General features: G+C 38.4%; 1 long non-coding RNA gene across 3 annotated transcripts in view; it reads right to left on the reverse strand.

The window, feature by feature from the left end:
* Window positions 1-2,002: 2,002 nt before the first annotated feature.
* Window positions 2,003-24,731, reverse strand: part of LOC147365740 (uncharacterized) — a 234,629-nt gene continuing 211,900 nt past the window's right edge. For 2 of the 3 annotated variants that reach the window (XR_015132330.1, XR_015132329.1), the window contains one exon: window positions 2,003-4,330. This is a non-coding gene — a long non-coding RNA (uncharacterized LOC147365740). The remainder of the gene's footprint in view (window positions 4,331-24,731) is intronic. The other variant, XR_015132331.1, reaches the window with a different exon arrangement.

The following is a 24,731-nucleotide window of genomic DNA, read 5'->3' on the forward strand; positions in this document are numbered from 1 at the left end:
CATATTTGGGGGGTACTATTGTGAATGAAAAAAAGTGTTTTGATATTGAAAAAAGGTTTATGTGTTTTCTTAAAAAGACATGCTTTCATTTGAAAATACCAGATTAGCAATCTTCTCCCAAGACCAGAACTCTACAGATACTTTTATTGGTTTTCTGGCTTTTTAACTAATTTTTTAAAATGTTTTCCCCAAAGAAAACAAAAGTTAGGAAGCTTTTTGAAGTGGAATATTTGAACAGTTGTTCACCCATACTACTTTTATGGTCCTCTCCTTTTTTATTCTTAACTTACAGAAAAAAAAATTTACTTAAAAAAAATTTTAAAAACCCTCCCAAATAAGCAAGATTGACTTGGAAACCTAAGACATCTGAACAGGAGCCAGATGTGTAGGTAAAATTCATCTTAAACCATTTGATTCACACGTGTCCTTTCTCTGACAAGACAAGACAAGGCAAACAGCATCCAACAGCATTCCTCCGTTTTTCCTTTTGTTGTTTGCCAGTTAATTTTTATTCACGGGAAATGCCAGTTTTCCACATGCTATCCAGTGTGGTGTATTTGTTTGAAAAGAAGCAAAGCAAAAGAACTAAAGATGCTTAGGACTTAACTCATTCCTCCCTTCTTTGCCCTCCTCCTCCCCAACAAGCCCTCTTTCTTCCCAACTTAGTGAGAAACAAAAGCAAACTCATTCAGCTTCAGAACTTGAATCCCTGCCAGGTGAAATATTTGAGTGAGGCTTATCCTGTACCGGGTCACACTGTATAGGTGGGCCTCGTTAAGTGGTTTTTGTTGGCTACTCTGTTTATTATGACTTCGGAGTCACACCCTTGGTGCCAAAGTACAGCTCTGCAAAGTGTGTGTGTGGGTGGGGAATGTGTGCTTTGTTTCAGAATGTAGAGCTAAAGAAAATCTGTAGTTTTAGGAATTTGGGAAATGTATTATTGCCGAATACATTTAATCTAAAATGAACCCTTACTCACATTGGGTCTTTACCTTGTATGCCTAAGAGTCAGCAGCTTTTGCACTCCCTTCATTTTTTCCTAAGAGATAAGCTGGGGATGGGGGTCAGTGCGCAGGGGAGCTTGACCCCTTGACTCAGTACAGGTTACAAAGTCAAGATAACAAGCAAGAGTACAAAACAAAACTTTCATCTTGAATTCTTTTGCCTGAGCCACCAGACAAGTTTCTGCCTGGGGAAACATGGCAAGGTAATGTGAATACTGCGATCCAAAAATTCTTACAGGAGGTAAAACATCTCTCTAGAGTGACTTAATCTACCAGGAAGGATTCCTTTACCCAGTCTTGGCACAGAGTAGGAGCAGTGATCAGAACACATTAAACCAATACAATTCAGCACATTTAAAACTTATGAAAAGAGCCTAAATAAAACTGTGGAATCCAAACCATTTTGTAGGTTTTAGATGATTTTAGCCATGAAATCCAAATATATTGGGATGTAAACATGCTCATTAGATTTCTAGCAGTTATGTTAATAGGGAAGACCAATGCTTTGTTATTGAGATCATATACTCTGCAGCATTTTAGAACTGGAATATGTGACTTCAGAATTACCTGGTTCAACTCCTTCATTTTACTGATAAAGAAACTGAGGCACAACCAGCTTAAAAGTGATTTACTAAATATCAGTCACATGGCTAGCTAATAATAAGAGTGGGTTTTATGTGGTTCTCCTGACAGTCAACTCAACTTGTCAAATTTTGGGGTCTGCCTTTTAGATGAAAATAACTTTTCTTAACAATGTAAGAAATGAGAAAATTGCACCAAATTAGGTTGGTGTGAAAGTGATCGCCATTTTGCATTGTTGAACTTTGCTGTTTGATATAGAAATACATTCTTAAACAAATGTGGTCATGTTATATATCATTTTATGGGTGTTTCTCACTTTATTTTTTTGCTAATGACTTATCACTTCCTGCATATTTTATATTTATTTTAGACTAGAGAAATGATGTTAGACAAAAAGCAAATTTGAGCAATTTTTTTTATTCAAGTTCAAAATGGGTCATAAAGCAGCACAGACAACCTGCAACATCAAGAATGCATTTGGCCCAGGAACTGCTAATGAACATATAGTGCATTAGTGGTTCAAGAAGTTTTGCAAAGGAGACGAGAGTCTTGAAGATGAGGAATGCAGTGGCTGGCCATTGGAAGTTGACAAAGACCAACTTAGAACCGTCATTGAAGCTGATCCTCTAACAACTACCAGAGATGTTGTCAAAGAACTCAATGTCGACCATTCTATGGTCATTCAGCATTTGAAGCAAATTGGAAAGGTGAAAAAGCTCAATAAGTGGGTGTCTCATGAGCTGACCAAAAAAAAAAAAAAAGACCCCACATCTTTTTGAAGTATCCTCTTCTCTTATTCTATGCAACAACAATGAACCATATCTAGATTGGATTGTGACATGCAATGGAAAGTGGATTTCATACAACAGCCAGTGATGACCACCTCAGTGGTTGGACCAAGAAAAAGCTCCAAAGCACTTCCTAAAGCCAAACTTGCACCCAAAAAATTTCACAGTCACTGTTTGGTAGTCTGCTGCCCATTGGATCCACTACAGCTTTCTGAATCCTGGTGAAACCATTACATCTGAGAATCACTGGAAACTGCAAGGTCTGCAGCCATCATTGGTCAACAGAAGGGCCCAAATCTTCTCCATGACAATGCAAGTAATACAACCAACACTTCAAAAGTTGAATGCATTGGGGTACAAAGTTTTGCCTCATCTGTCGTTTTCATCTGACCTCTTGTCAACAGACTACCACTTCTTCAAGCATCTTGACAATTTCTTACAGGAAACATGCCTCCACAATCAGCAGCAGGCAGAAAATGCTCTCCAAGTGTTTGTTGAACCCTGAAGCACAGATTTTTATTCTATAGGAGTAAACAAACTTATCTCTTATAGGCAAAAATGTGTTGATTGTAATGGTTCATATATTGATTAATAAAGATGTGTTTTCAGTTCAGTTCAGTTCAGTCACTCAATCGTGTCCGACTCTTTCCGACCCTGACAGCACGCCAGGTCTCCCTGTCCATCACCAATTCCCGGAGTTCACTCAGACTCACATCCATCGAGTCAGTGATGCCATCCAGCCATCCCATCCTCTGTCGTCCCCTTCTCCTCCTGCCCCCAATCCCTCCCAGCATCAGAGTCTTTTCCAGTGAGTCAACTCTTCACATGAGGTGGCCAAAGTACTGGAGTTTCAGCTTTAGCATCAGTCCTTCCAAAAAAATCCCAGGGCTGATCTCCTTTAGAATGGACTGGCTGGATCTCCTTGCAGTCCAAGGGACTCTCAAGAGTCTTCTCCAACACCACAGTTCAAAAGCATCAATTCTTTGGCGCTCAGCTTTTTTCACAGTCTAGCTCTCACATCCATACATGATCTCTGAAAAAACCATAGCCTTGACTAGACAGACCTTAGTTGGCAAAGTAATGTCTGTGCTTTTGAATATGCTGTCTAGGTTGGTCATAACTTTTCTTCCAAGGAGTAAGCATCTTTTGAGTTCATGGCTGCAGTCACCATCTAGAGTGATTCTGGAGCCCAAAAAATAGCACATTTTAATGATTTAAAATTCATGGTCCAAAATTGCAATTATGTTTGCAACAAACTAATACATAAGTCACAATCCTTACCTTTAAAAACAGAATAATGAAGGAGTTAGACAAGTATAAATAAAGCTATCTGTAATGCAAAATAAATGAAGCATAAACTTCAATAGGGTTCAAAGGATTAGGAGGAGAAATTATCAAGAGTTTCTTGCTATTCTATACTGTAATCATTCTTCCCTCACAATTACAATAGGACAATGACCTTAAAAGGATCTCAGAAAATCCATTGAGCTCATCAGTTAGCTATCCAAATAAAGGGTGACCAATTTATATCTTAGGATGTACAACTCTTCTGAGTATGGATATACTCCTTGAAGCAAGAGGGATAAAACTGATATTACAATAAAAGAGCACTCTATTTTAAAGTGTTCTGTTGAAAATCTGAATGAGAACAATATGAATAAATATCACCACTTTCAAAGCACCAAATAATTTTTTTTCTCTTAGCAATACAAATACTCCATGATACATTTCTTTGAAAATTTTACACTCTGTTATTATTTATTACATTGGCTACACTTGGACAAAGTCTAATGACTTATGACCTTAATAATATCTTACATATTCTAACATAATATAATTCATTAGACTTTTATAGGGTCGTTTTTGCAAAGTATTATGACCAGTTTATATCTACCTGATTTTGTTACCCCTGTAAATTCAGAATTTTCTGCAGGTTTCATAAGCAAAGTCCAAACTCTGTAATGGAAGACATCAGCAGATGGTGAATGGAAGCCATCTTTATACAAAAGTATCCTTTCCTAAGAAGAACATCATTAGAGAATCCAATTTAATTTAAACAAAAAATAACCCATTGTGATCACATGGACCACAGCCTTGTCTAACTCAATGAAACTACGAGTCATGCTGTATCAGTTCAGTTCAGTCGCCCAGTCATGTCCGACTCTTTGCGATTCCATGAATTGCAGCATGCCAGGCCCCCCTGTCCATCACCAATTACCGGACTTCACCCAAACTCATGTGCATTGAGTTGGTGATGCCATCCAGCCATCTCATCCTCTGTTGTCCCCTTCTCCTCCTGCCCCCAATCCCTCCCAGCATCAGAGTCTTTTCCAATGAGTCTACTCTTCACATGACGTGGCCAAAGTATTGGAGTTTCAGCCTCAGCATCAGTCCTTCCAGTGAACACCTAGGACTGGTCTCCTTTAGGATGGACTGATTGGATCTCCTTGCAGTCCAAGGGACTCTCAAGAGTCTTCTCCAACACCACAGTTCAAAAGCATCAATTCTTTGGCACTCAGCTTTCTTCACAGTCCAACTCTCAAATCCATACATGACTACTGGAAAAACCATAGCCTTGACTAGATGGACCTTTGTTGGCAAAGTAATGTCTCTGCTTTTGAATATGCTATCTAATTAGGTCATAACTTTCCTTCCAGGGAGTAAGCATCTTTTAATTTCATGGCTGCAGTCACCATCTGCAGTGATTTTGGAGCCCAAAAAAATAAAGTCTGACACTGTTTCCACTGTTTCTCCATCTATTTCCCATGAAGTGATGGGACCAGATGCCATGATCTTTGTTTTCTGAATGTTGAGCTTTAAGCCAACTTTTTTTACTCTCCTCTTTCACTTTCATCAAGAGGTTTTTGAGATCCTCTTTACTTTCTGCCATAAGGGTGGTGTCATCTGCATATCTGAGGTTATTGATATTTCTCCTGGCAGTCTTATGTCATGCTGTATAGTGCCACCCAAGATGGACAGGTCCTGGTGGAGAGTTCTGGCAAAATGTGGGCCACTGGAGAAGGGAATGGCAAACCACTTAGTATTCTTGCCTTGAGAACCCCATGAACAGTATGGAAAGGACAGTGAAAGATGAACTCTTCAGGTCAGTAGGTGCCCAATATGCTACTGAAGATGAGTGGAGAAATAAATCCAGAAAGAATGAAGAAATGGAGCCAAAGCAAAAACAACACCCAGTTGTGGATGTGACTGGTGATAGAAGTAAAGTCTGATGGTATAAAGAGCAATATTACATAAGAACCTGGAATGTTAGGTCCATGAATCAAGGCAAATTAGAAGTGGTCAAACAAGAGATGGCAAGAGTGAACATTGACATTTTAGGAATCAGTGAACTAAAATGGACTGGAATGGGTGAATTGAACTCAGATGACCATTCTATCTTCTACTGTGGGCAAGAATCCCTTAGAAGAAATGGAGTAGCCATCATAGTCAATAAAAGAGTCCAAACTGCAGTACTTGGATGCAGTCTCAAAAACGACAGAATGATCTGTTTGTTTCCAAGGCAAACCATTCAGTATCACAGTAATCCAAGTCCATGCCCCAACCAGTAATGCTGAAGAAGCTGAAGTTGAACGGTTCAATGAAGACCTACATGGACTTCTCTGGTGGCTCAGACGATAAAGTGTCCGTCTGCCTAAAGTACAGGAGACCTGGGTTTGATCCCTGGGTCAGGAAGATCCTCTGGGGAAGGAAATGGCAACCCACTCCAGTATTCTTGCCTGGAAAATCCCATGGACAGAGGAGCATAGTAGGCTACAGTCCATGGGGTCTCAAAGAGTCAGACACAACTGAGCGACTTCACTTCTACTTCATGAAGACCTACAAGACCTTCTAGAACTAATATCCAAAAAATATGTCCTTTTCATTATTGGGGACTGAAATGCAGAAGTAGCAAGTGAAAAAATACCTGTAGCAACAGGTATATTTGGCCTTGGACTACAGAATGAAGCAGGGCAAAGGCTAATAGAGTTTTGCCAAGAGAATGCACTGGTCATAGCAAACATCCTCTTCCAACAACTCAAAGGAAGACTCTACGTATGGACATCACCAGATGGTCAATACCAAAATCAGATTGATTATGTTCTTTGCAGCCAAAGATGGAGAAGCTGTATACAGTCAGCAAGAACAAGAACGGGAGCTGACTGTGGCTCAGATCATGAACTCCTTATTGCCAAATTCAGACTGAAATTGAAGAAAGTAGGGAAAACCACTAGACCATTCAGGTATGACCTAAATCAAATCCCTTATGATTATACAGTGGAAGTGAGAAATAGATTCAAGAGATGAGATCTGATAGACAGAGTGCCTGAAGAACTATGGACAGAGGTTCATGACATTTTACAGGAGGCAGTGATCAAGACCATCCCCAAGAAAAAGAAATTCAAAAAAGCAAAATGGCTGCCTGATGAGGCCTTACAAATAGCTGTGAAAAGAAGAGAAGCCAAAAGCAAGGGAGAAAAGGAAAGATATAAGCATCTGAATACAGAGTTCCAAAGAATAGCAAGGAGGGATAAGAAAGCCTTCCTCAGTGATCAGTGCAAAGAAAAAGAGGAAAACAATAGATTGGGAAAGACTAGAGATCTCTTCAAGAAAATCAGAGATACCAAGGGACCATTTCATGCAAAGTTGGCTCAATAAAGGACAGAAATGGTATGGACCTAACAGAAGCAGAATATATTAAGAAGAGGTAGCAAGAATACACAGAAGAACTATGCAAAAATGACCTTCACAACTCAGATAATCACGATGGTATGATCATCCACCTAGAGCCAGACATCCTGGAATGTGAAGCCAAGTGGGCCTTAGGAAGCATCACTACAAACAAAGCTAGTAGAGGTGATGGAATTCCAGTTGAGCTATTTCAAATCCTAAAAATGATGCAGTGAAAGTCCTGCTCTCAATATGCAGGCAAGTTTGGAAAACTCAGCAGTGGCCACAGGACTGGAAAAGGTCAGTTTTCATTCCAATCCCAAAGAAAGGCAATGCCAAAGAATGCTTAAACTACCGCACAATTGTACTCATCTCACATGCTAGTAAAGTAATGCTCAAAATTCTCCAAGCCAGGCTTCAGCAGTACAGAAACCATGAACTTCCAGATATTCAAGCTGGACTTAGAAAAGGCAGAGGAACCAGAAATCAACTTGCCAACATCCATTGGATCATTGAAAAAGCACAAGAGTTCCAGAAAAACATCTACTTCTGCCTTATTGACTACATCAAAGCCTTTGACTATGTGAATCACAACAAATTGTGGAAAATTCTTAGATGGAAATACCAGACCACCTGACCTGCTTCTTGAGAAATCTATATGCATGTCAAGAAGCAACAGTTAGAACTGGACATGGAATAAGAGACTGGTGTCAAATCGGAAAAGGAGTATGTCAAGGCTATATATTGTCACTCTGCTTATTTAACTTATTACGGAGTACATCGTGAGAAACGCTGGGCTGGATGGACCAGCTGGAATTGAGATTGCCAGGGGAAATATCAATAACCTCAGATATGCAGATGACACCACCCTTATGGCAGAAAGTGGAGACGAACTAAAGAGCCTCTTGATGAAAGTGAAAGAGGAGAGTGAAAAAGTTAGCTTAAAACTCCACATTCAGAAAGCTAATATTATGTCATGTGGTCCCATTACTTCATGGCAAATAGATGCGGAAACAGTGGAGACAGTTGCTGACTTTATTTTCTTGGGCTCCAAAATCACTGCAGATGGTGTCTTCAGCCAGGAAATTAAAAGATGCTTGCTCCTTGAAAGAAAAGCTATAAACAATCTAGCTGCTGCACCCCACAGATGGCAGCCCATCAGGCTTCCCCGTCCTTGGGATTCTCCAGGCAAGAACACTGGAGTGGGTTGCCATTTCCTTCTCCAATGCATGAAAGTGAAAAATAAAAGTGAACTCGCTCAGTTGTGTCTGACTCTAGCGACCCCATGGACTGCAGCCTACAAGGCTCCTCCATCCATGGGATTTTCCAGGCAAAAGTACTGGAGTGGGTTGCCATTGCCTTCTCTGATAAACAACCTAGACAGCAAATTAAAAAAGCATAGACGTTACTTTGCCAACAAAGGTCCATCTAGTCCATCAAAGCTATGGTTTTCCAGTAGTCATGTGTCAATGTGAGAATTGGAGTATAAAAAAAACTGAATGCAGAAGAATTGATGCTTTTGAACTGTGGTGTTGGAGAAGACTCTTGAGAGTCCCTTGGACTGCAAGGAGATCCAACCAGTCCATTGTAAAGGAAATCAGTCCTGAATACTCATTGGAAGAACAGATGCTGAAGCTGAAACTCCAATACTTCGGCCACCTGATGTGAAGAACTGATCATTTGAAAAGACCCTGATGCTGGGAAATGTTGAAGGTGGGAAGAGAAGGGGATGACAGAGGATGAGATGGTTGGATGACATCACCGACTTGATGCACTAGAGTTTGAGGATACTCCAGGAGTTGGTGATGGATAGGGAGGCCTGATGTGCTGCAGTCCATGGGGTCACAAAGAGTAAGACATGACTGAGCAACTGAACTGAACTGAACTGAGTTCATCTTTAGATAAAATACTTGATTTCAACATTTATCCAAAAAAAAAAAGACTATGGTTATAGCACTTTTCCCAACTTGGTTTTCAAGTTATGTCTGATCAATTATTTATTGAATACTCACTGACAATCTGGCCCTTTAAGCACTAGAAAGTATATAGAATAGTTCAGAAGAAAAATACTAAAGTCACCTTAAGAAATTTATTTCCTGAAGAAGATATTGCAATGAATGTATAATCAGTATCAAACACATTTAAGAGTTAACCCAAACATTGTTAGAAGTTGAACAATACCTGGGAAGAGGTTAATCAGTCCTATCCAATACAGATCAACATTAAGAAACAATGAAAACCAAAGTAGTCAGTTTTTAAAAGGAAGAAAATAATCTCTTATTAATACAAATGTGAAATGAACTTCAACAAGCATTAATTTAGACATTCACAAAGTTAGTAGAGATATATTCTATACAATCTTATACAATAAGTGATGGTCAAGAGTAACTCATCTTTTTTGTGTTTAGCTTTCTTTTTCCTCACACATCAAAGTACTGTAAACAATGCAAACAAAAAATAAGTTCTCAAAAAACGGGCTTAAAATGAGTCTACCATTTCACACCAGGAGGAATGCAACCACCAAAGCGAATGTGTGGAAAGGGCACTGGCCCCATTGCACAAAGCAGGTTAGAGGGAAGCAAGCTCTTCAAGAAATCAGATGGCAAAGATGACATCCTCAAAGACTATAGGTTGAAGAAAACCTAGAAAAAAATAGGAAATCAGTAATAAATGCCAGAAGTAAAATTTGGACATCTCATCATGAACTAGCCAATACAGAATAATGCACAACCCACACTCAAAGGATGCATAATAGATTCTGTGACAATGTTTCTGGTCACATTGATTCTGGGTAAAAGTTCTCAACCAATTTCTTAGAAAAGAACAGGGATTGGAATTTTGGTGCCCACTGTGCCTAATTAACATAAATAACATGATGAAATTCTGGTTGGTTTATAATGTGCCACTCTCTTCTCCAGGATTTAGGATCATTTGACTATCTGACTTACTATAGTGGAAAAATGTAAAGTCTCTCTAAGACAGCGCTAGTTGAGCTTTTTAGTAAAATGTAGTGTTAAAAAGAAGGTAATCACGTTACTCGTGAAATAATTATGTTTGGAGAATTTGACATACATGCCTCATTGGAAATTTTCCCACTCTCAGGGTTGAACTCTGTTTGGTTTAAGGTGGGTTGTGACCTGAAAAGTTTCAATCTGGATGAATCTCAGAACTGTTGCTTCAAATGCTAGGATAGAAACCTCTCATCTTCCTCAGTACCTTGTGGTGTACAAAGGAGTCTAAGGGCAGTGACATGTATTGTGCCCCCGTGGGGCACTTTTTAACTTTTTATTTTGTATTAGGGTATAGTTGGTGATGTACAGGGAGGCCTGGCGTGCTGCGATTCATGGGGTCGCAAAGAGTCGGACACGGCTGAGCGACTGATCTGATGTGATCTGATAGCTGCTTAACACTATTGTGGTAGTTTCAGGTGAACAGGGAAGGCACTCAGCCTCACAAACACATGTATCTAGTGTCTCACATGGGGCACTTTTATGGTCCATGGTTGGACCCAACACAGAGAGGAAAGAAAACCTCAGGAAACCTTGGGAGTTCTGGATTTACTAACCTTGAAGCCAACCCTATCATAAATTTACAGTTAAACAAGCCATCCATTTCCTTCTTTGTAAGCCATTTACTACACTCACAACCACTGGTATTCTAAGTAATACAGCCCTACAACTTTCTGTATGAACGGCAAAGTTTGTAGCCTTGTTCCAGATTTTGTGACCTTATTCCTTTCTGTTTCTCTTGTTTCATGACTAGTCACCTTCCCATACTCATCCTTTTCTCCAGCTTTAAAGTAGGGCTGGCAGTTCCCTGAACGCATCATGCTATTTCAGGTCTTTGCCCCTTTGTCTGTGTTTGTCCTGGGAATATCCTTTTCCCCTTTCTTAGTCTATCTAAATCTATTTCTTCTCCAAAACATTTCTCTTATGTAATGCCTCTAAGAAGACTCTCTGGACCATCTCCCACCTGACTTATAAGGTTGCCCCTCCTATGTGTGCATATGGCTTACCCTTACTATGTTACTTATAATTGCTTCCTCCCAACTGGACTAGAATGAAGAAGGCAATGGCACCCCACTCCAGTACTCTTGCCTGGAGAATCCCATGGACAGAGGAGCCTGGCGGGCTACAGTCCCATGGGGTTGCCAAGAGTCGGACACCACTGAGCAACTAAGCACTAAGCACAACTGAACTAGAAACTCCCCCAAAAGAAGATTCATGAATAATTTTTTCTTTTATTTCTTCATCACCTTGTTGATATTCAAATGTTAGCTGAATTAATGAATCTGCCAGACAACAAATGAAAAACAACAAACCTGATTCCAGCTTAGCACAATGTTATGGTCCTTTATTTTTGCCTGCTGTTTTGTTTTAGACTTTTAGGTAAGAGCAAGCAAACCTAATGGATTTTAATTACTTGGAATGTGTTTCTAGTCTTTGCTATAGTTGGTTAGCCCACTAGTAGATAGGTGATGAGATAGGAAACCTAATTGCAGGTGAGTTACCTTCTCAGATTACTCACCATTAGTCAACAGAGAGAAATAAACAAGAGGGATCATGGATCAGTAAAAATCCACCATCACTACTTGAAAATTCTCATGAGTTACATGATGGTGTCATGCTTATTTAGACTCAGTACTCCAGAGTAAAATGAGAATAGAAATTTTAAGGATAATTATGGTAAATATTTTGTATGAATTGGTATGGTACAAGGTTCTGTATTAGCAGATTTTTAAGGTTTCTAGAAGAGATTACCTTCACTAAAACCTTCCAAAGCATTATTCTAAATTCCAGGCATTCCATGACCTGGGCATTTGGCAGTCCTCGTAGAGAACATTAGTATTTCAGAAATGATTAGACCTCAAAACCTATATACTCTTAGATGACTCAGTGATATCTTTAAAAAAAAAAAAAAAAAGATACAAAGTAGAGGAAAATTCTTAGTGAACTTTTTTTTTGACAGGGAAGTTTGCCAAATTCGCCTCTGCATATTCTAAAGTTGGTTTTGGCATGTTTGTTATCAGACATCTGAGTGTCAGTCAGGGTCCTTCCTCACAGGAAACAGATGGCCTACTCACATAGAGTAACTTAAGGAAGGTTTATTTACAAAGGGACTAATGACCAAGGTGTGAATGGAGTTTAGGAAACAACTGGGGGTTCTGGGACCACCCACAATGGAACTCTCACTTCCCTCTCCTACCCCATGCAGGTGCTGAGAGCTAAGAGGAAGACTCAGCAGGAAAAGTGATGAGAAGAGAAGACCACCTGGGGAGGAGCAGGGTTGTTTTTTTTTCCCCATTGAGAGTATAGCCAGCCCTACCTAACTCCACCAGAAAGGAGCCAACAGAGGAAGTTCCCTTGCATCACTCTCTTTCCTACCTACTTCCTACCGCATGCTACGCTCCCCATTGACCGAAAGTCAGAGGGTATGGGAAACTTTGTATTGGAATACCAAAGAAGTCAGTCCTTTTTGCCCCTCAGCACCCAATGTTGTCTTTGTCTAGTTGGAAAGTCTTTGTCTGCAACAAGTAAGAACAAAGTCTCACCAGCTATTGTATCATTATGGGATAATGTCAATCATCATATTCCTTCTCAAAGTCTGAAAATGTTAACCACTTCTGCTATTTTTCATATAAGAAACTAATGGGGAAAAAGAGTTTAAAAAAATACCATAAAATGCTGCATCTGAATTTTCCTTTTGTAGCCAGCCACTGCATAAACTGATTATCACAAAGGTCTATTTCCACCATCCAATTCCATGTTCCCTTGGCTTCTGCAAGCACTTCTGCTGGATGAGGATTTTTCTACCTGGCAGGATGACTTGAAACTTCATTCTTCCTTTTTATAAATAGGCTCCTGTGTTCCTCAGAACAGGCTATGCTGGGCTCTAACTTATTATAAACCCAGTGGAAGGGGTGAATGTGAGGAAAGTCAATATTTGCTTCTGAATCAAGGGTTCAAGAAAATCTAGAGATTTACTTCATACAGATGAAATTCTTAACTTCATCTATATTTTCCAAAATGTCCCATCCAATGGGGCATAATTCTGTTGTTTTTTCAAAACTGCGTTTCATGGTTCTGTTGTTCGATGATTGACTTTCTCCTAGCATAGAGACTCTGGCCAGTCTGATTCATAATTAGTACTAAGACTCTACAACCTTTATAGTCATGCTATGAGCTTGATTATCTATATCTTCTGAGTGACTATAGGAGAGAACAGTTCCTTCAAAGTGACTCAGGAAAACTTCTGACTTCTCGTGGGCATTTGTAATTACTTGTTCATAGTTTTCATTCTCTTTTCCCCTGTTGATATTGGCAATGAAAAATTTTTGCCTGCCATATCCATAAACAAAGGATATTGCAGCCATCAAGCCATCACACTGCAGCCATCCCTAATGATTCACCCTGAGGAAACTCAGGATGAGAAAGCACAGGATACTGGCCCTAGATAGCTGAGGTCCATATCAAAGAAATGATTTCAGTGAGTCCAGACTCTTTCATCTTCCCATCCATAGAAAAATGCCAGATTCCTTAACTTGAGATTTCTGGTTTTCTTTAATTAACAGTAAGTTTTTGATGTTCTGCCTACCTGATCTTTGTTGTAAAAACTCTGATATATCCTGACTCCTCCTTTACTTCTTTGGAGCAGTCCCTCAGAGCTATCTGAAAGGCTTTAGTCCTCAGTTCTGTCTGCCTAATAAAACATAACTCTCAACTTTTAGGTTGTGTTTTCTTTTTTTTTTCAGTTGACAATATTCTCTAGGACTGTAGAAAGAAGCTAAATGACTTTAAAATCTTAATTGTCACTTGGTCTCTGCTAGCTCTTCATCTCATGCAACCACAGTGGTAACCTGAAAATTTACAAGGCTACAATATGCCAACCATTATCCTTACCTCACCTGGTAGCCCAGTTGGCAAAGAATACGCCTGCAATGCAGGAGACCACGGTTTGATTGCTGGGTTGGGAAGATCCGCTGGAGAAGGGATAGACTACCCACTCCAGTATTCTTGGGCTTCTCTTGTGGCTCACCTGGTAAAAAATCTTCCTGCAATGTGGGAGACCTGGGTTCAATCCCTGGGTTGGGAAGATCCCCTGGAGAAGGGAACAGCTATCCACCCCAGTATTCTGGTCTGGAGAATTCCATGGACTGTATAGCTCCATGGAGTCACAAAGAGTTGGACACAACTGAGCAACTTTCACTTCACTTCATCCCTACCTTATACCCCCAGCAAAGAGTTTTATCCTAGTACTCCTCCAATATATGATGTGTTAATCCCAGAGTTTCAGTTCAAGGAGTGTATTTCCTGGAGCCACTTCTGGTACCAACTAATGTATCAGTCAAGTTCCCAGCAGAAAAAAGATCTTTGGATGAGCATTTATTTACAAAGTGACAGATAATAAAAGTTTGTCTGGAGTAAAAGTGGATCACCACAAATAGGGCAGGAATGGGGACCAGCAACAGTGAGATGTTACCACTCTTAATGCCAAAGTGCTGAGGAATGGAGACCAGAAGAAATAAACTCAAACTTATCCAGAAGCCAGAATACACCAAGGCCCTCTGATGGAGTCAAAGCAGCCCCTTTTTTTGAGGCAGATAGAAATAAAAAGAGAATGCCCTTATGGGTCACACAGAGATATGTAACACATGGTATTTCTTTACTTCCTTTCTGCTAAGTCACTTTCCTACTCTCATGAACCATGAAATATCACTTTTTCTGTGAACTATCTGGTTTGAAAAATGTTTGTCTCCAGTTTCCCATATGATTACATATCTGGACAGTATATTAAAACTCTCTCTTACTCTTGTGTTTCCTAAAATGTATTCTGATATTTACATGCCCATCCTCATACTATTGCACATATACAGGCAAATACACACATTCACTTATTTCTCCCATTTGGCTATAAGCAGTGACAATATCTTGTGTCATTGGATAGCACCATAGACATATGCAGAACTGATATTATATACGTATTAATGACATGTATAAAGGATTAGGATTAACTGTAGTTGTAATTAAGAATAGTTCTGAGGACTAATATGCTTCCCCTCCTTCTCCCTCTCTACCACAAGCATTTTTTCTTTGATTTAAAACATTCAGTTTTTATTTTGCTTCATCATCTGGGAGAAGTGCTGGCTTTGAAAATGTAATTTATAAAACTATAACTTTCAAAAAGTGGCAAGAGATAGTTTTAGGTTTTTATCATCTCATTTCGGTAATGAATTCTGATTTTCTTAGTAGGAATGTGTTGTTTTATATATTAAAAAATCCCTTTTAATTACCTCAAATCTTTGTTTGAGAAGGAATGGGCTTGTGTAAATAATTCTCCAAAGAGAGAGAGCTCATGACAGACCACAATCAAACTATAGAAAAATCAGGGACATATATTGAACACCTTGATGTCTAGTTCCATATGATTTTACCTCTGGATGTTTTAAGTGTTACAATAATAAACTAGAAAGTAAAAATCCTAAAATATCTTGAAACATCACTTTATATTTGTAAAATGTTACTGATGAACAGGCATAGGAAACAATTTCATAGTAATGATGTTCTAAGTCTGTTCTTATTTTATAACAATTTTAAAACTCAGATGGTAATCATATTATCAAGGTTTCCAGACTCATAAATCACCATCATGCATTTCTACCATTGTTTAGTGTTTATTTTCCGAGGACTCCAAACTGATCCCTAGATAGACCATTCTCATTTGGAACATAGAGTGTTTATATCATTTTATAATGTGAAAAGTAAAATACAAACACATTCTTGAAGGTGAGACAACTTACTTCAAGTTACATCCATTTCTATGAGAAAGAATAAATAGAAACTTAGAAACTGTGATCCTCATTTCTTTACGGTGGCCATTTTAGGCTCCTCATATTTCTACTTCAGTGGGATGGATACCTTGTTAATAACTTTATTGACTCTCCTCAGACTTCTTTACTGGCTTAGTAGTTATTGCAGACTTGCCTTTTGTCTACCAGATAGGTTTTATGCAGCATGGTTTAAATAATGCTCATTCCAAATCTATACTTGTCAGGTTTCTGCCATTCTCAGGAAACTGAGATAAAAATTAAAGTATATGTGAAAACTCAAGTTCACTCCTATTCCCAGTTTTGAGAAAATGAGGGCAAATGTGTAGAATGATTTTATTTTTCCTAATAAAAAAGAAAGAAAAGGAAAGAAAAATCTTACTGCTAGCATGTCAGCACCTAAATAATCAATATGGGACCCACAAATAGCTTTAGAACCAAATATTTTTCTTTCTGGCCAAGTGCAATGGACATAAGCCACAGTAGATACAAAAATAATTTTCCAACTCTCTACACAAAGTGAAGGACAGGGAGGTCTGGCGTGCTGCAGTCCATGGGGTTGCAAAGAATCGGACACAACTGAGCGACTGAACTGAACACAAGGTCGACTGAGGATAATTTTAAGTATTAAGACTATATCTGATGTTAAAACAGCTTTAATATGAGTTGGAATTTGTTAGCAACAAAGGGCATTTTAATGATGAACCTGGACAGGAAACGGTCATTTAAATGCCATCATATGTTTCTAATTGTGATGTAGAAACACACTCCATGCTGAGAGGCAACATGACGAACTAAAGACGATTGGGCAATAAAGGAATGGAAAAAGAATTAATAGCAGACAGGACAGTTTGGAAGCTTTTTGAAGACTTTCAGGAGAAAATATCTTTTAACCTGTTTCTGTGCTCTTAACCTAGAGGAATGCTGATAGAAATTCAATGAAATAAAGATGTGGCCAATCTGTTCCAGAAGCAATGGGAAAGAGCCAGGCTATAAGATGGCTTTGCTGGCCCTGCTGGCCGAAGGTAGGTCCAGAAAAGAGGCCTCATCCCTCAGGCCCGCCTTGACTCCCAGAATCATACTTTTTCCATTTCACTATGCATGTCCAGTAAGTGTTGCCTAAGGAAATATTGGCTAATAGGTCAGTTTGGACTAGAAACTGGTGAGTCTGAAGCTAGAGTTCACAGTTTTTACCACATGGTTCTCCTGCTCAGAACCCTTTCAGTGGCTTTGCCTTTAAATGTGCTGGGTTAACAAAGTGCATCATTCCTCTGGCATTCCATTTAGACCAGCTCAGTCTTGCCAGTTTCATCTCCCACTGCTTCCTACAGGAAAGCTCCTCTGCACTGCTGCCAGTCCATCGTTCAGCCTTTGTGCTCTTCTACTTCTATATATGTTCACTCAAGTTGTTCCTCCATCTGGAACCCCAACTTCGGTTCTTTGTTTATTTCAACCTACCAACATCCCATGCTGGAGTCAAAAACCCACCTCTTTATATATGATCCCTGAAAAGCCCAGTCAGTCTCTGCTTCTCATCTCCTTCTCTGGACACCTCCAGTACATAACTTCCAAGACTGCATACCGGGCCTTTATCAGATTCTACTTGGTGTTATAGACTGTCTTTCATGGAAAGCCTGTACAATGTTGTAAAGTGCCAAATCACACCACAGTGCCTCCATCTTGAAGGATTAAATAAAAAGCTCTCATACAGAGTCATGTGTAACATATGTGCTACACCGCTTATAGAGAACTTTCACTTAATCTCTCTTTGTGAAGTTTTAAATAAACAAGCTTCCAAACCCTCAGATTATAGAATTTACAAGGGACTTCCACATATAATATTTTATTTCACAATACCTTGGAGGGAGGCCTGACAGATGTTATGATCTTTATTTTACAGATGGAGAAGCTAGATGAGGGAATCACAAGTGATTCACACAGTGTCTCACTGACTAATTGGGCAGCTCTGGGATTTAGAACCATCTTTTCTAATTTGCTAATGCTCATTTGGCTTAATAGCTTTCTTTTTTCCATACTTGATTATTTCAGCTTCATAGTTTTAAACTTGTGATTTGGAGTTTGGATAAATTATTAAAATGATAGAGGAAAAAAATGACTTCATACTGAGAGATCATAGAGACACAAGGCTGATAAACATAATAAAAGCATAGGATTAGTACTTCAAGTGACTTGGCAATTGATGTAAAACAAGAAAAAACATGAGAGACCCCTTAATGTGGAATGAAATCATGAAGACTAAGCAAGTGTGCCATAAAGGACAGCAAGATCAAAGTCTAGGAGCAATGGTTTTGAATTAAGTATGTTTTAAGTTTTTCTTGAATTTTCGATCATGTACTGCAAGATGAAAAAGAAACACTGTACAAAATCCATTAAAATTAGAAAAGAATATATTCACAAGTTACGGATTCTGTTGACTCTTCCAGTGTTGAATTGCTAATGTTTCTTAAATGCAAACTCTGAGCAGGCATAGTTCCAGACATTTCATGGTTCATTTACTCCTGTTCACAACAGAGCTCTGAAGTATCATTAGGGAAACTTTTTGGAGAAACTGAGGCAAAGAACAACTGTTGGTACAGATGAGATTTTCAACATCTGCTGCCTAAAGCCTAAGCCCAAGCTAAACTATGTATCAATACGCCTGTGATCAGGAAAATCTGAACTCAGTGACACTAGTCCACCTTTAATTAAACATATCTGGACTGCCTTCTGTTTCTCGATAATCGTCCATTAGTTTAAAAACTATTAAAACCTCTTGTGTTCTTAGAACTGTGTATAACTTCAATGACTTAATATTTCCCCAGAGAATGTAAATGTCAAGTGTGGGACAAACAATCTCCAGCACAAGCTTCTCTGCGCTCTGCAATGTCTGCACATCTGTTTGCTGCTACATATGTTACAAATGAGCACATGTGGCTTGGGGAGGATTGCCAAACGTCTCTGATTCTGAAAGGCGACATTTACTTTAAGAGGACATCTTGGTCTCAGTGGTCTCCAGCCTTGTTAAATTTAACCATAAATGCATAGATTAACAAATTTCAGAGAATGTAAGTTTTTTTCCCCTGCTTAAAAAAAGTGGTGGTTACCCTCGTGGATGATCCATCCTCAAGTATGTCTGTGTTTGTGACCTCCCTTGCAGTATTGGCAGTAAACAGTAAAGGTTAACAAGTGATGGTTGGAATCAGATCTGGGTTTGAATCTCAATCTTTTCTTTACTGTGTGGTATGGAGTTTTTCCTGAACTTTTCTGAACTTCAGTTTCCTCATTTGTAAAATAGAGTATCTAATTTGTAGGATTGGGGTGAGGATAAAATAAAGTTATATGTAGACAATGTAGAGGTATCATGTCTAACACATGCTCCATAAATATTAACAGATAACTGCTGAGAAAACACAAAGTACAAACACAGAAAATAGATTTTTCCAGACAAATACATCAATATAGTTATTGGAAACTCTAAAATCATGGATGCTTTTTTCCTTTTTAATTCTAATTTTCTGTATCTTCCAGAATTTTCATTAAAAAACAAAACAGGAGACTTCCCTGGTGGTTCAGTGGTTAATACTCCACCTTGTAATACAGAGTACATGGGTCTGATCCTTGGTCCAGGAACTAAGATCCACATGCTCCAGAGCAACTAAGCCCAGAGTGCTGTGTGCTGCAATCGGAGATCCTCGTAACACAATAAATATTCCTTTCATAACACAATAAATATTCCTGATGCTGCAACTATAATCCAACTCAGTCAAAGGATTGAGAAGATGCAAGAAAGTTTTAACAAGGACCTAGAAGAAATAAAAAAGTCAATATATAATGAATAATGCAATAAATGAAATTAAAAACACTCTGGAGGCAACAAATAGTAGAATAACAGAGGCAGAAGATAGGATTAGTGAATTAGAAGATAGAATGGTAGAAATAAATGAATCAGAGAGGATAAAAGAAAAACGAATTAAAAGAAATGAGGACAATCTCAGAGACCTCCAAGGCAATATTAAACACTACAACATTCGAATCATAGGGGTCCCAGAAGAAGAAGACAAAAAGAAAGACCATGAGAAAATACTTGAGGAGATAATAGTTGAAAACTTCCCTAAAATGGGGAAGGAAATAACCACCCAAGTCCAAGAAACCCAGAGAGTCCCAAACAGGATAAACCCAAGGTGAAACACCCCAAGACACATATTAATCAAATTAACAAAGATCAAACACAAAGAACAAATATTAAAAGCAGCAAGGGAAAAACAACAAATAACACACAAGGGAATTCCCATAAGGATAACAGCTGATCTTTCAATAGAAACTCTTCAAGCCAGGAGGGAATGGCAAGACATACTTAAAATGATGAAAGAAAATAACCTACAGCCCAGATTATTGTACCCAGCAAGGATCTCATTCAAGTATGAAGGAGAAATCAAAAGCTTTTCAGACAAGCAAAAGCTGAGAGAATTCTGCACCACCAAACCAGCTCTCCAACAAATACTAAAGGATATTCTCTAGACAGGAAACACAAAAACGGGGTATAAATTCGAACCCAAAACAATAAAATAAATGGCAACGGGATCATACTTATCAGTAATTACCTTAAACGTAAATGGGTTGAATGCCCCAACCAAAAGACAAAGACTGGCTGAATGGATACAAAAACAAGACCCCTACATATGTTGTCTACAAGAGACCCACCTCAAAACAGGGGACACATACAGACTGAAAGTGAAGGGCTGGAAAAAGAGTTTCCATGCAAATAAGGACCAAAAGAAAGCAGGAGTAGCAATACTCATATCAGATAAAATAGACTTTAAAACAAAGGCTGTGAAAAGAGACAAAGAAGGTCACTACATAATGATCAAAGGATCAATCCAAGAAGAAGATATAACAATTATAAATATATATGCACCCAGCACGGGAGCACTGCAGTATGTAAGACAAATGCTAACAAGTATGAAAGGAGAAATTAACAATAACACAATAATAGTGGGAGACTTTAATACCCCACTCACACCTATGGATAGATCAACTAAACAGAAAATTAACAAGGAAACACAAACTTTAAACGATACAATAGACCAGTTAGACCTAATTGATATCTATAGGACATTTCATCCCAAAACAATGAATTTCACCTTTTTCTCAAGCGCACATGGAACCTTCGCCAGGATAGATCACATCCTGGGCCATAAAGCTAGCCTTGGTAAATTCAAAAAAATAGAAATCATTCCAAGCATCTTTTCTGACCACAATGCAGTAAGATTAGATCTCAATTACAGGAGAAAAACTATTAAAAATTCCAACATATGGAGGCTGAACAACACGCTGCTGAATAACCAACAAATCACAGAAGAAATCAAAAAAGAAATCAAAATTTGCATAGAAACGAATGAAAATGAAAACACAACAACCCAAAACCTGTGGAACACAGTAAAAGCAGTCCTAAGGGGAAAGTTCATAGCAATACAGGCACACCTCAAGAAACAAGAAAAAATAAATAATCTAACTCTACACCTAAAGCAACTAGAAAAGGAAGAAATGAAGAACCCCAGGGTTAGTAGAAGGAAAGAAATCTTAAAAATTAGAGCAGAAATAAATGCAAAAGAAACAAAAGAGACCATAGCAAAAATCAACAAAGCCAAAATCTGGTTCTTTGAAAGGATAAATAAAATTGACAAACCATTAGCCAGACTCATCAAGAAACAAAGGGAGAAAAATCAAATCAATAAAATTAGAAACGAAAATGGAGAGATCACAACAGACAACACAGAAATACAAAGGATCATAAGAGACTACTATCAACAATTATATGCCAATAACGTGGAAAACATGGAAGAAATGGACAAATTCTTAGAAAAGTACAACTTTCCAAAACTCGGCCAGGAAGAAATAGAAAATCTTAACAGACCCATCACAAGCACGGAAATTCAAACTGTAATCAAAAATCTTCCAGCAAACAAAAGCCCAGGTCCAGACGGCTTCACAGCTGAATTCTACCAAAAATTTAGAGAAGAGCTAACACCTATCCTGCTCAAACTCTTCCAGAAAATTGCAGAGGAAGGTAAACTTCCAAACTCATTCTATGAGGCCACCATCACCCTAATACCAAAACCTGACAAAGATGCCACAAAAAAAGAAAACTACAGGCCAATATCACTGATGAACATAAATGCAAAAATCCTTAACAAAATTCTAGCAATCAGAATCCAACAACACATTAAAAAGATCATACACCATGACCAAGTGGGCTTTATCCCAGGGATGCAAGGATTCTTCAATATCCACAAATCAATCAATGTAATACACCACATTAACAAACTGAAAAATAAAAACCATATGATTATCTCAATAGATGCAGAGAAAGCCTTTGACAAAATTCAACATCCATTTATGATAAAAACTCTCCAGAAAGCAGGAATAGAAGGAACATACCTCAACATAATAAAAGCTATATATGACAAACACACAGCAAACATTATCCTCAATGGTGAAAAATTGAAAGCATTTTCTCTAAAGACAGGAACAAGACAAGGGTGCCCACTTTCACCATTACTATTCAACATAGTTTTGGAAGTTTTGGCCACAGCAATCAGAGCAGAAAAAGAAATAAAAGGAATCCAAATTGGAAAAGAAGAAGTAAAACTCTCACTATTTACAGATGACATGATCCTCTACATAGAAAACCCTAAAGACTCCACCAGAAAATTACTAGAACTAATCAATGACTATAGTAAAGTTGCAGGATATAAAATCAACACACAGAAATCCCTTGCATTCCTATACACTAATAATGAGAAAACGGAAAGAGAAATTAAGGAAACAATTCCATTCACCATTGCAACGGAAAGAATAAAATACTTAGGAATATATCCACCTAAAGAAACTAAAGACCTATACATAGAAAATTATAAAACACTAGTGAAAGAAATCAAAGAGGACACTAATAGATGGAGAAATATACCGTGTTCATAGATTGGAAGAATCAATATAGTGAAAATGAGTATACTACCCAAAGCAATTTATAGATTCAATGCACTCCCTATCAAGCTACCAACTGTGTTCTTCACAGAGCTTGAACAAATAATTTCACAATTTGTATGGAAATACAAAAAACCTCAAATAGCCAAAGCGATCTTGAGAAAGAAGAATGGAACTGGAGGAATCAACCTACCTGACTTCAGGCTCTACTACAAAGCCACAGTTATCAAGACAGTATGGTACTGGCACAAAGACAGAAATATAGATCAATGGAACAAAATAGAAAGCCCAGAGATAAATCCACGCACATATGGACACCTTATCTTTGACAAAGGAGGCAAGAATATACAATGGATTAAAGACAATCTCTTTAACAAGTGGTGCTGGGAAATCTGGTCAACCACTTGTAAAAGAATGAAACTAGAACACTTTCTAACACCATACACAAAAATAAACTCAAAATGGATTAAAGATCTAAACATAAGACCAGAAACTATAAAACTCCTAGAGGAGAACATAGGCGAAAACTCTCTGACATACATCACAGCAGGATCCTCTATGACCCACCTCCCAGAATATTGGAAATAAAAGCAAAAATAAACAAATGGGACCTAATTAACCTTAAAAGCTTCTTCACATCAAAGAAAACTATTAGCAAGGTGAAAAGACAGCCTTCAGAATGGGAGAAAATAATAGCAAATGAAGCAACTGACAAACAACTAATCTCAAAAATATACAAGCAACTCCTCCAGCTCAACTCCAGAAAAATAAATGACCCAATCAAAAAATGGGCCAAAGAACTAAATAGACATTTCTCCAAAGAAGACATACAGAGGGCTAACAAACACATGAGAAGATGCTCAACATCACTCATTATCAGAGAAACGCAAATCAAAACCACTATGAGATACCATTTCACACCAGTCAGAATGGCTGCAATCCAAAAGTTTACAAATAATAAATGTTGGAGAGGGTGTGGAGAAAAGGGAACCCTCTTACACTGTTGGTGGGAATGCAAACTAGTACAGCCACTATGGAGAACAGTGTGGAGATTCCTTAAAAAACTGGAAACAGAACTGCCTTATGATCCAGCAATCCCACTGCTGGGCATACACACTGAGGAAACCAGAAGGGAAAGAGACACGTGTACCCCAGTGTTCATCGCAGCACTGTTTATAATAGCCAGGACATGGAAGCAACCTAGATGTCCATCAGCAGATGAATGGATAAGAAAGCTGTGGTACATATACACAATGGAGTATTACTCAGCCCTTAAAAAGAATACATTTGAATCTGTTCTAATGAGGTGGATGAAACTGGAGCCTATTATACAGAGTGAAGTAAGCCAGAAAGAAAAACACCAATACAGTATACTAACGCATATATATGGAATTTAGAAAGATGGTAACAATAACCCTGTGTACGAGACAGCAAAAGAGACACTGATGTATAGATCAGTCTTATGGACTCTGTGGGAGAGGGAGAGGGTGGGAAGATTTGGGAGAATGGTATTGAAACATATAAAATATCATGTATGAAACGAGTTGCCAGTCCAGGTTTGATGCACGATACTGGATGCTTGGGGCTAGTGCACTGGGACGACTCAGAGGGATGGTATGGGGAGGGAGGAGGGAGGAGGGTTCAGGATGGGGAACACATGTATACCTGTGGCAGATTCATTTTGATATTTGGCAAAACTAATACAACTATGTAAAGTTTAAAAATAAAATTTTAAAAAAAAGAAATATTAAAAAAAAAAACAGGATCATGTCACTGTCAGTGGCTGAAAAAAAGATAACATGTTACTGTTAGTAGCAAGAAATTCCAGCACACAGAGTTTGACATTGGTATCCAGCTCTTTTGGAAGAAATCAGACATTGT

The sequence above is a fragment of the Bos grunniens genome, chromosome 9 (assembly GCF_055505025.1).
Source record: "Bos grunniens cultivar Pamir isolate PY7600 chromosome 9, Bosgru_T2T1.0, whole genome shotgun sequence".
Taxonomy (NCBI): domain Eukaryota; kingdom Metazoa; phylum Chordata; class Mammalia; order Artiodactyla; family Bovidae; genus Bos; species Bos grunniens.